The sequence below is a fragment of the Carettochelys insculpta genome, chromosome 10 (assembly GCF_033958435.1).
Source record: "Carettochelys insculpta isolate YL-2023 chromosome 10, ASM3395843v1, whole genome shotgun sequence".
NCBI lineage: Eukaryota > Metazoa > Chordata > Testudines > Carettochelyidae > Carettochelys > Carettochelys insculpta.
In genome coordinates this window covers 27,534,756-27,546,070 of record NC_134146.1, presented here as the reverse complement: position 1 = coordinate 27,546,070, position 11,315 = coordinate 27,534,756, and positions in this window count along the sequence as shown.

Genomic DNA, 11,315 nt, shown 5'->3' with positions numbered 1-11,315 from the left:
AAAAAAAAAACGGGCCTATATATCCAATAAGCCCCTCTGTACAATAACATCTAACAGTAGGGACTTTAAACATTTTTTTAGTGCTAGCTCCTGTTCTTTAACCTACTTACAATTGATTTCTTGCTGTAAGTTTCCTGAAATGGACAATAATATTAGCTGCTGTGGAAGGCTCCTCAGCGAAATACAATGCCCTCTTATGCCAAAGATAGAAGAGAGCAATTACTGTCCAAACCCTCAGACCCTTTATCACACCCCCACTGCTGGCTGTGGGATGCAAGATTCCACATTACAGCTTCATAAGACAGTGACAGCTATAAGGCATCAAAGGATGCCATGGTGGAGTGACCTTTCCTTTCTACGCAATCACCCACCCTGCCTCATGTCAATTTCTTGCTATTTTATTCTACTGCAAGCCCTCAGTGTAAAGCATTTGCCACCTGAGCATCTTGTGAAATACCAAAATGCCAAGATTGTTACCACCTATTGCATAAGTCGTTCAGATTTTTAAAAATGTTCACAGAATCACAGGGCTGGAAGGGACCTCAGGAGGTCATCTAGTCCAGTCCCCAGCTTCAAGCAGGATCAACCCCCACTAAGTCATCCCAGCCAGGACCTTGTGCAGCCGGGACTTAAAAACCTCAAGGGATGGAGAATCCACCACCTCTCTAAGCAACGCATTCCAATGCTTCACCACCTGCCTGGTGAAGAAGTTTTTCCTAATATCTAACCTACACCTTTGCCTCTTCAACTTCTGACCATTACTTCTTGTTCTGCCATCTGACACCCCTGAGAACAGTTTCTCACCCTCCTCTTTAGAGCTCCCTTTCAGGAAGTTGAAGGCTGCTATTAAATCAACTCTAAGTCTTCTCTTCTGTAAACTAAACAAGCCCAAATACCTCAGCCTGTCCTCATAGGTCTTGTGCTCCAGATCCTTAATCATTTTTGTTGCCCTTCGCTGAACCTGCTCTAGCAAATCCACATCCTTTTTATACTAGGGGACCCAAAACTGGACACAATATTCCAGATGTGGCCTCACCAGTGCCGAATAAAGAGGAATAACTACTTCCCTAGATCTGCTCGAAATGCTCCTCCTAATGCACCCCAGTATGCCATTAGCTTTCTTGGCTACAAGGGCACACTGTTTACTCATATCCAGCCTTTCATCGACCATAACCCCTAGGTCCCTTTCCATCGTACTGCTGCTGAGCCAGTCAGTCCCCAGCCTGTAACAATGTTTGGGATTCTTCCGCCCCAGGTGCAAGACTCTACACTTCTCCTTATTGAACCGCATCAGATTTCTTTTGGCCCAGTCCTCCAATTTATCCAGGTCCCTCTGGATTCTCTCTCTACCCTCCAACGTATCTACCTCTCCCTAGTTTTGTGTCATCCACAGACTTGCTGAGGGTGCAACCCAGTCCCTCAGCCAGGTCATTAATAAAGATGTTGAATAACACCAGCCCCAGAACCGAGACTTGCGGCACTCCGCTTGAAACAGACCGTCATCCAGATATGGAGCTTTTGACCACTACCCGTTGGGCCTGACCATTAATCCAGCTTTCTATCCATCTTATAGTCCAAGGATCCAATCCATATTTCCTTAACTTATGGACAAGAATGTTGTTGGAGATCATATCAAAAGCCTTGCTGAAGTCAAGGTGTAACACATCCACTGACTTCCCCATGTCCACAGAGCTTGTCACCTCATCATAGAAGCTGATCAGATTGGTGAGGCAGGACTTGCCCTTGGCAAATTCATATTGGCTACTTTTGATCACTTTCCCCTCTTCCAAGTGCTTCAAAATGGATTCCTTGAGGATTCCCTCCATTATTTTCTCAGAGATTGAGATAAGTCTGATGGGTCTATAGTTCCGTGGGTTGTCGTCCTTTCCTTTTTTAAAGATGGGCACTATGTTTGCCTTCATCCAGTCATCCGGTATCTCCCCCGATCTCCAAGGGTCTTCAAGGATAATGGCCAAGGGTTCAGCAATGACCTCTGCCAATTTCCTCAGTACCCTGGGGTGCATTAAATCCAGACCCATGGACTTGTGCACATCTAGTTTTTCTAGATAGCTCAGAACTTGTTCCTTCCCCACAGATCGCTGCCCTCCACCTTCCCATACTGCATCATCTAGGACCATCATTGGGAAGCTGACTTTGTCTGTGAAGACTGAGGCAAAAAAAGCATAGATCACTTCAGCTTTTCCTGCATTATCTGTCACTAGGTTACCTCCCTCATCCAGTAATGACCCCACACCTTTCCTGATAACCTGCTTATTGTTCACATGCCTGTAGAAATCCTTCTTGTTACTCTTCACATCCCTTTCCAGCTGCAGTTCCAATTGTGCTTTCACTTTCCTGATTACTGCCCAGCATTCTCCAGCCGTATGTTTATACTCCTCCTTAGTCAACTGTCCTCGTTTCCATTTCTTGTATGCATCCTTTTTGAATTTAAGCTGACTAAGGATTTCCCTGTTAAGCCAAGCTGGTTGCCTACCATGTTTGCATTTCTTACTATGCAGCGGGATTGTTTGTTCCTGTGCCTTCAGTAAGACTTCTTTAAAATACTTCCAGTTCTCTTCAACTCTTTTTCCCTTCATCTTCATTTCACAAGGGATCCTGCTCATCTGGTCTCTTAGGGAGTCAAAGTCTGCTGTTCTGAAATCAAGGGTCTGTATGTTACTGCTCACTCTTCTTCATTTCGTCTGGTTCCTGAAATCTACGATCTCATGGTTGCTGCAGCCCAGGTTCCCCCCCACTTGTATTTCTTCTACTAGTTCTTCCCTATTTGTGAGCAATAGGTCAAGTTGCGCATGGCCCCTGGTCAGTTCCTTCAGCACTTGTACCAAGAAGTTATCCCCAATAGTCTCCAAAAACTTCCTGGATTTCTGTGTGTTGCTGTATTGGTGTCCCAACAAATGTCTGGATGATTAAAGTCTCCCATGAGAACCAGGGCCTGTGATTTGGAAGCTTCACTAAACTGCCTGAAGAAAGCCTTATTTATCTCCTCCCCCTGATCTGGCAGCCTATAACAGATACCAACTACAACGTCACCTCTCTTGCAAATACCTAACCCCCTGAAGGATTACAATGAAGGTAGGCATGGGTAGAATACGTAAACACCACACATGTAAACAAACCACCGTCTGATGGAACAACTGGGATTCACTGACTGTTTTCAGAAGCATGGTCTAAAAGGAATAGTTCCAGTCAGACTGGGAGGAGGAACATATTCCCTCTGCTGCTGTTTGAGCTGGTGCCAAGTTTTGGTCTGTCACTGGGATTGAGAGAGACACCCATATCTTTAGCTGAGCTTGTGAAGGAGAAGGTGCAGGGAGGAGGTTTGTATGCAGTTGGAGTTTTAGGCAGTGAGGTTGTTACTGGAGAGATTTTTAGGAAGAGGTGCATGTGTGTAGACAGGAGGTGAAAGGTTGGACTACAGAAAAAGAATGAGTTAATCAAGTAGGGACGGTTAGTGGGGTTAAGCAAAAGAAGGACAATGAAAGTGAGGAAAGAGAATAAAGCAGAAGAAAAAAGTGAAGTGGAAAGAGAGCAGAACAAAGGGAAACAACAAAAATGAAGGGCAGAATTCACAAGGGGGAATTAAATTTGGAACAGAGTTTGGCAGTGCCTAGCTCAGCCCTGGGCATCTTAAGCTCATATGTGGGTCACATGAATGGCCCTCCATCTTAGTGGACTGCAGGACTGTCCTAACCAAGGCAACCTCCTGGGGTAGGATTATTTTGCTAACTGCACTTGCACGCCTAGGATTTGCATGGTGTGCTGAGTGAATGGTGGCAGTGCTTTGAGTGAACGCAGCAGGCACACATGGCTCTCACAGTCAATGTTGTGTGCAAGCAGCACACACCTCGCTTCACATGCCCTTGCTTTAAATGTGTGTCCTTTCAGTACTACTGGTACGCGAAAAGCTATTTGGATGGAAACCAGCAGAATCAGTGGGCAACAGTAAACCAAGTGTGTTGTGGGTCACATACAGAACCACACTGGGCCACATGCCTCCCATACGCTGCAGGTTGTCCATCAGTGGGACAACTGCTCATGGCAGTGGTGCAATTCATAGCCCTGAGTTCGGCACTTATCTCCCTTCACAACTGTCAGGGTGTATTATGATGTTTCAGTGTGACAGCAGTGGAATGCCACAAGAATGCAGCAGCCCAAATTCAGGAGTGCAGGAAAGCACTGAAGTAGCTAAAACATTTGCTGTGGGGTCAAATAGCGCCTTGGGTGACTAGTAATTGGATGGGGAGTCTTTCACTTCTAGGTCACTCATCTCCAGCTCAGGAAAACGGGAGCCAAAGTCAACCTGAACAAACTTTATTGAGTAATGCATGCTGATTTGAGAAGAACAGGTAGAGTATTTTTATTTTTCATATGTGGATTGAAATAAATTGGAAATCTTCAACTTCAGTGGTCTTGTATGGCTCTTTGGTTCCACATATTCAGCCTAATCCAACTCTGATAGAAGTAAAACAGATGGTGTCCGAGTTGCATGGGAGTTATCAAAAAAACATTAGCTAAACCCAGGAGGTCAGATGAGGTAGATGAGTTATTAGCAGTAATGAAGTTCTGGAATACATGGAGGATACAATACATGTCTGGAATACATGGAGGATACATGTCTCGGCGGGTACTGATGATCTACTTCTGCAATGCCAAGAGCCAGACCCTGTTTGGGTAAACAGGCCAGTCTCCATTAAGATTTAACTATCATAGACATCATCTGCTGGCCTATAAAAGCATTTTTCTTCTATTGTTGTTGAAAGATGGACAACTTGTTAACAAAGCATGCAATTTGCATTTATTGCCCTTTCATCCTATGATGGGAAGGATATGAAGTCAATGACAAATTTTAATGGCTGGCAATAGTACAGCTTGCTGACTCTAATGTCCAAAATTACAGAGAGAACACTCGATACTATTGTTTTATGACTGACCCAGATTACATTGTTTGTAACATAGCACAACTGGAAAAAAAAAATAAGAAATAGACAGATATATACTACTATCTCCTTCATGGCAGGTGGGGGGAGGCTGATAACAGAATCACGCCAATAGATGTTAGAGCCAAAAATAACTTGTTTAACTGAGGTCATACTATTATGTTTGCCACTTTTAGAAAACTATGATAATTTTGTACCACGTACATCTTCAGAGGTATCCTGTGTAGAAGAATCTGCTGAACATCATTATCCTGTTAAAATATGTGTAGCCACACTACGTGAAGTTATGAAATTCTACTCGCTTACTGAAACAGGCTGTAATTCTGGATAAAACCCACAAGCCATTTTTCCCTCCAGAAACAAAAAACGCTGGGCCCTGCTAGCTGTTAAAGGGTTTTCGCTTGCTTCAGCAGTCATTCTCTGGCAGTGGGGTGGTAGGAATAGAAAACTTACTTTCATTCAACAACAGGAATGGTTAAAGCCTCATATCTGCAAGAGACTAAATTGTCACCCGCAACCCAGCTGGGGGTAATTTTCAAAGAGGGGAGATTGTGTCTCATTCTTATACCAGTGACCCATGCATCCACTCACAGCAGCTATGATACTTGATAGACAAAGGTATCCAATGTGTAACCCACCCCCTCCACTCCTGCCCTCCGTAGGGCAGCAAGCAGCGTGGCTAAATTTGCACTGACACTTCCTAGGCTGTGTGTTATCCATGGAGGACAATAGGATTCCAGATTCCATTTCCATGTATTTATTCACATTGAGCCATTTTAAAGGAATCAGCAGGTTATGATTCCCAGTAAGGGAGGAAAAAAGTGAATACAGAAAGCCAAATTCTGTCCTTATTAACACAGGTATAAATCTGGAGCAGCTACACTGACCACTAGGGAGTGATTTTGAATTCATGATGGTGCAAAGGAGAGCAGAACTTGAGAACAGCTACTGAGAATCTGGGTAGCTCTGCAGACGGCTCTGAAGTGACACTGATTTCCATTAGCTGTAAATCTCTGCCCATTGGATTTGGATTTTTATTACCTCAAGTGAAGAGAAAGATAATTGGCTGAGAAACAGACAAATCCCTCCTCCAAACAGGTCCTGGAGGCAGATCATGGATCACTGTCCTTGTATCTCTTGCTGTCAGCATCTGGCCCAAACTGCGTAGAGTACAGACGTGGGGGAATACCCAGTTCAAGTCTCCCTTTTCTCCCTCAGGGCAGAAGGGATTTGACTTGGGATCTGGCACCTTCAAAGTGAATGACCCAATTCTTGAGCTTTGAGATATCTGTTGTGGGGCTCCCCCAGGTTCTCCTTTTGAAGCTGTCCCACTGCAAATGATGATAAACTAACAGCAATAAAAGGTGGGGCAGGGAAGACTGGATTCTTGGTCTCCTACATCTCAGGTGAGTGCTCTAAGCACCAGGGTTACTCATGCTCGTCCACACTGGGGCCCTCTAATTCTTTTGTTACTCATCTATACAGTGTAATGGGAGAGATTGCAGGAGCCCTACATCAGACAAGCTCTTAGCTCAGTGCTTTAGTCTCTTGTCAAATCCCTTCATCTCTAGGAAAGAGGGGACTCAAACTGGAAGACCTGAATTCAGCTGAACACCCAAAGCACTTGACTAAAGGTTGTGAAGGAGTCATCCTCCATGTGGGCCCGAAAGAGTAGGTCAGCTCAGAATGCTTTTACCTAGTTGGTCTCCACAGTAGACTTATGGGAGGAACACCCACTTTCTTCCAGCATGTGCCCTGCACCGAGGCTTAAGTGTCCAGACACTTGCTGTGGAACTACTGTGCATGAGATCAATGTTAGCAACATAGGTGCCTAGGATATTTCTACTGCTAAAGTTTAAGCACTGAGCAATTTTAGTTTCCAAGAGGCTGAAGGGCAGCTGAGCAGGAGAGTTGCGAGTCCCAGTAGGGCCTTGAATCTAGACCTTTATTTATATTACAACTCTTTCCAAATGATACAAACGCTTGCAGTCATTCTCCAGCCTGCCTACTCCCCAACCATCTGATCCCAGGTGGGAGCATTAAACGAAAGTCTTGTAGGAACATCACCACCCATGGGCTACCTGTTGTCACAGTAACTGGTAACTGTCACATTATCAATAACTGTTGATGTACAACATAAATGCAAAGCCATTGAAAGACAAGGCCAAGCAGAACTCTTAAGCACCAATTTCTAACCCAAATGTTTTTATATTACGTAGTTACATCAATCTGGTCCCACAGTGTAAAACCACCAATGTTTTTAGTACCACCATTGTCAAAGGATTCCTCTCTCCCAGGAAACAGTGCTTTTTCTGATTTTGACCGATCCTGCTCTTTAAAGTCACAGACGTGAGTTAATCTTTTAGAGCACCTGTATAAACTGTTTTCATTAAAATCCTTCAAGCCGTTAGGAAGCTCAAAATTCTCTCTTCATTACATTCTGGGCAGAAATTCAGTATGTGAATGGGCAGAATAATAAAAAAAAAGTTTATACTCCCTCACGTAGCCAGGAAACACCATCCACTTTCAAGAGGAATCTATAACACAGTCACAGGATGCTTCACCATTTAAAACACAGGCATCATTTAGCGTAGGTGCATTGCATTCCATAAGCCCCTCAACAGGCCAAGGTTTCCCCCAATACCCTTGCTACTGTGGTGACAGTCTATGAACAGCTTACACTGTCCATCTGTTTAGTGTGGCTCTGGGCTTGGACAGATTCCCAGAGCTCACCAAATTCCAACACTGACATCTACTGGAATTTTAGTCTGGTCAGAGCTCCTTGATAAACACAAAACAAGAAAATTTTGTGAAGCATATTGCAGCTTTATGAACTTCACAGGTCCTTATAACATTTAAGCAGCATTTATTACTTTCAGGTAAATTAGACAAACTATTACAAAATTAAAGAATAGGTGTGACTTAAAGACAATTCCATCCTGGTTGTGCTCAGGTGATTTCCCTGGATCTATAGCATTCACTTATGCCCATAAGCCACCTTAAAGGCTGAACAAAAGAGAGCTCCAGTCATAAGTTTGCAGAGCAAGAGGGTGAGATTATGATTATTTGTATGCTACCTATGATGAGTATTTTTCAAACACCTGTTGTTCTCTGAAGTACTGTTCCAGTCAGAGACAAATGAACATCTCAAAATGGGAAAGATAAGCACCTTTTCAGTAAGCCATATTTGCAGTCTCTTTTTACTAAAGGGATTTTCAATCATTTTTTAAAGCTTCAGAAGTACAGAGATGAACGGAATTTGTTGGTTTTTTAAAATCTGTTAAATTTTCATTCTTTCAAAAATTTGGCTTTGATTCATACTGTGTACAAGTGGATTTTATTAAAAAAGGATTTGATGAGCTGTAACCAAGTATGTTCTAACTTAAATCCCAAAAAATGATTGATTTTAGCTTACAAATTAGATTTATTAGTCAATCTGTAGGCTTGCTCAAATTGCACTGCACATCAGGCTGTCTGTCTCAGTATGTCCCTACCTTAATAAAGGCCATGGACTTGCAGGGAGGGAAGAGTATGGAAGCATTGCCATATGAATAGATTCACATTCTGGAACTTTTCTCTCTCACTCACATACACACGGCATAATATGACAGAAGTCACTAGGTGGCATTGTTCTACAGTTTTACAAGATTTTTCTTTGCATTGAGTACCTGTCAGTCACTGAAGACATGCTGTATTGACAGTTTTCTAATACAGTTTCTTTTGGCAGTTTTGATGCAAACAACAGATGCATTTGTGATGTAATCTGTCAAACTAGAGAGTCAGTATCTGCAGCAAAGGGAGAAAAATATTTCAAATGAAACATTGCTTGAACTATTGTATTTTGGATAAAATCCCCAGAAGGAAGAATTTCCTAGGTGTCTACAGCTGTCTCAGTAAAAAGCAAGTTGTAACAGGAGAATGCCCTGACACCAAGGCAGATTTCCTCTTCCAGAAATGGGCCAGGCAATGAAATTTGCTACCACCAGGTGTGATAATACAAAGAAGGCCAGTGTGTGTCCAATTTACTAGAAAATTTAAGTCTGGTAGTCAGAAGACACTCTACATCCTTCCAGACTCAGACCAATACAACTAAACAACTGGTAGAAAAGATGAATACAGATTTTTCCTTGCTTCCTAGCCCCAAACAACTTTTTCCCTATCCTATTCCTTTCAGTGTGACTGTAGAAAGAATTGTCACTCACTCACTTAACTGTATACTGTAGTTGCATCAGTGATGGAGCTGTCCAAAAATCAGGACCATTTGGAAAGACAAACACACTCCACTGAATTAAAGTTGGGACTTATTTTTTGCCCCGGCCAGGTTTCTCTCACCTTATCATGCCAACCTGAATCTTACAGGACCCCTCCTTCTTTCAAGCCACCAAATCATTGTTTAGCTAATACATTGAAAATGCACCTTCTGAGATAGAGCCCTGGTCCTGCTGCCACTGTGAGATGGCAGCTTTTACCAGAGCAGAGTATATGAGAGAGAGTGGGGAGAAACACTCGTTAAGTGAGATACCATTTGCTCGTTATTTTTAGTGATTTGATTGACAGATAACTATGGAAGGGCAATGCCATGGGCCTGGAAAAATTGTGCTAGAGGCAGCTATAGTTAGAATTGCTATAACAACAACTGTCTGGCATCTCTTAATATGTTTTCTGACATGTAATATTCTGAGTATCCCCCTCCTCTTATGTCCTACACCTGGGTTATTGCTCCTCTTCATTTTAGTCCCTTTTTGCCAGATTTGCATAACTCTGAAAAGAGTGGACAAATGTAAACTATGAATTACTAGAATTTAATGGGGCCCCATGCCATGACTGGGGCTTCAAGGAGCTGCAATTCAAATAATATATTGCACTTACCTTTATCTGGTGAGCACTTTGTTTCCTCACCTCTAATAACACACACAATCCTAGTAATAAAGACAAGGATATGGCATATATGAAATCTACTGATACTGAGAGCAGCTTTTGTCCCTTAATGTTTGCACAGCACTTGGAGGATACATTGTTGAGTGCTTTATGATTGTAATGTGAAGATGCATAATTTAGTGCTGTAGGTTTGTAATGTGCTATATACATGCTCATTATTACAAAAATAACCAGTCTACAGGCATTTGATCCCAGTAAAACATCACAATATATAGAAACTTGGTGGGCCTGATTCTGCTCTTATGTAGTTTGGGGTAGACTCATCTGAGCATAAGGGCCCCACAGTTGTGTGAACACTGTTAAAAAAAAAAAAAATCAGCAACAGGGGCTGTTGGTATTTGCACCAGATTTAAGAATTAACCCCCACAACCACAGTAACAAACTGCAAACGCTGTCAGGAAAACGCACTGCTGCAGCACTGCTTCAATTTCTCCACAACTATCTTTGGCTTACTGCAGCTGTTGTCCAGCCAAGTTGCATTAAAGTGGTCAACCCCTTCTAAAGGCACAGAGTCCCTTAGTCTCACTCCAATATGCCCTCAGAACAAGACAGTCTCCTGCACCACTGGACTCAGTGTAAACCCTCTCCCTCTGTTTTCCTCGGACTCCCATTGACAGCAGTCTCAGTTGAATTTGATTGAGCTTGGGAGGTGGCAGTTGGACACTATCTCCTCAGTTTGAGCATCTGACGCAGGTTTATAGCAGACCACAACCCACACTTCCAAGCTCCAGCTCACCTTATTACCTCACAACAGAGCAGCCTGTCCACTCTCCTCCCTTCCTTAGCTTCAGTCAGCCTGACCTTGCTCCATCCCAGCCAGTGAATTCTGCCCCCACCTGGGCTCCTGTCCTCTTCCAGCTCAGACTCCAAAGTCAATAGCTGCTCCACCCCATTTCCTCAGCTGCTAATCCTTAGGGCTTCTGCCCTTCTTCAGCTGCCCTTTCACATCAGAATTTGTTACAGCAAAATTCCTACAACAGGTTTCCTCATCCAGTGTAGCCCACAGAGAGTTAGCAGGGAAGGGCTAATTAAGAAGCCTGACTAGCCCCTCCTGGGTCTTTAGTGGGGTGGCCACCCTGTTACAGGTACCATTTTTGTTAAACAGGTTAAACATTCTCTATCCAGCACGCCCTCCTTCCCAGCACTCATTGGCAATCAGTACTGACAGCTATCAGCTGGTGGGCTAAGGCAAGAGCTAAACCAGGCACAGAGCAGCAAGTCTTTCTCTCCAGGGATGGTGTTTATAACAGGAGAATGAAAGCAGTTAACTGAAATGGAAAGTAAACAGAAAGCTCCCCCAGCATGGCAAGCCTGTCCTACAAGCCCATAGCTCTTTGCATTAACCTCTGTGATAGCGTTGGCCTTGAACATCTGCATGGAGAGAACAGGGAAACTTCGCTGAAGGTAACCTGCTCCTCT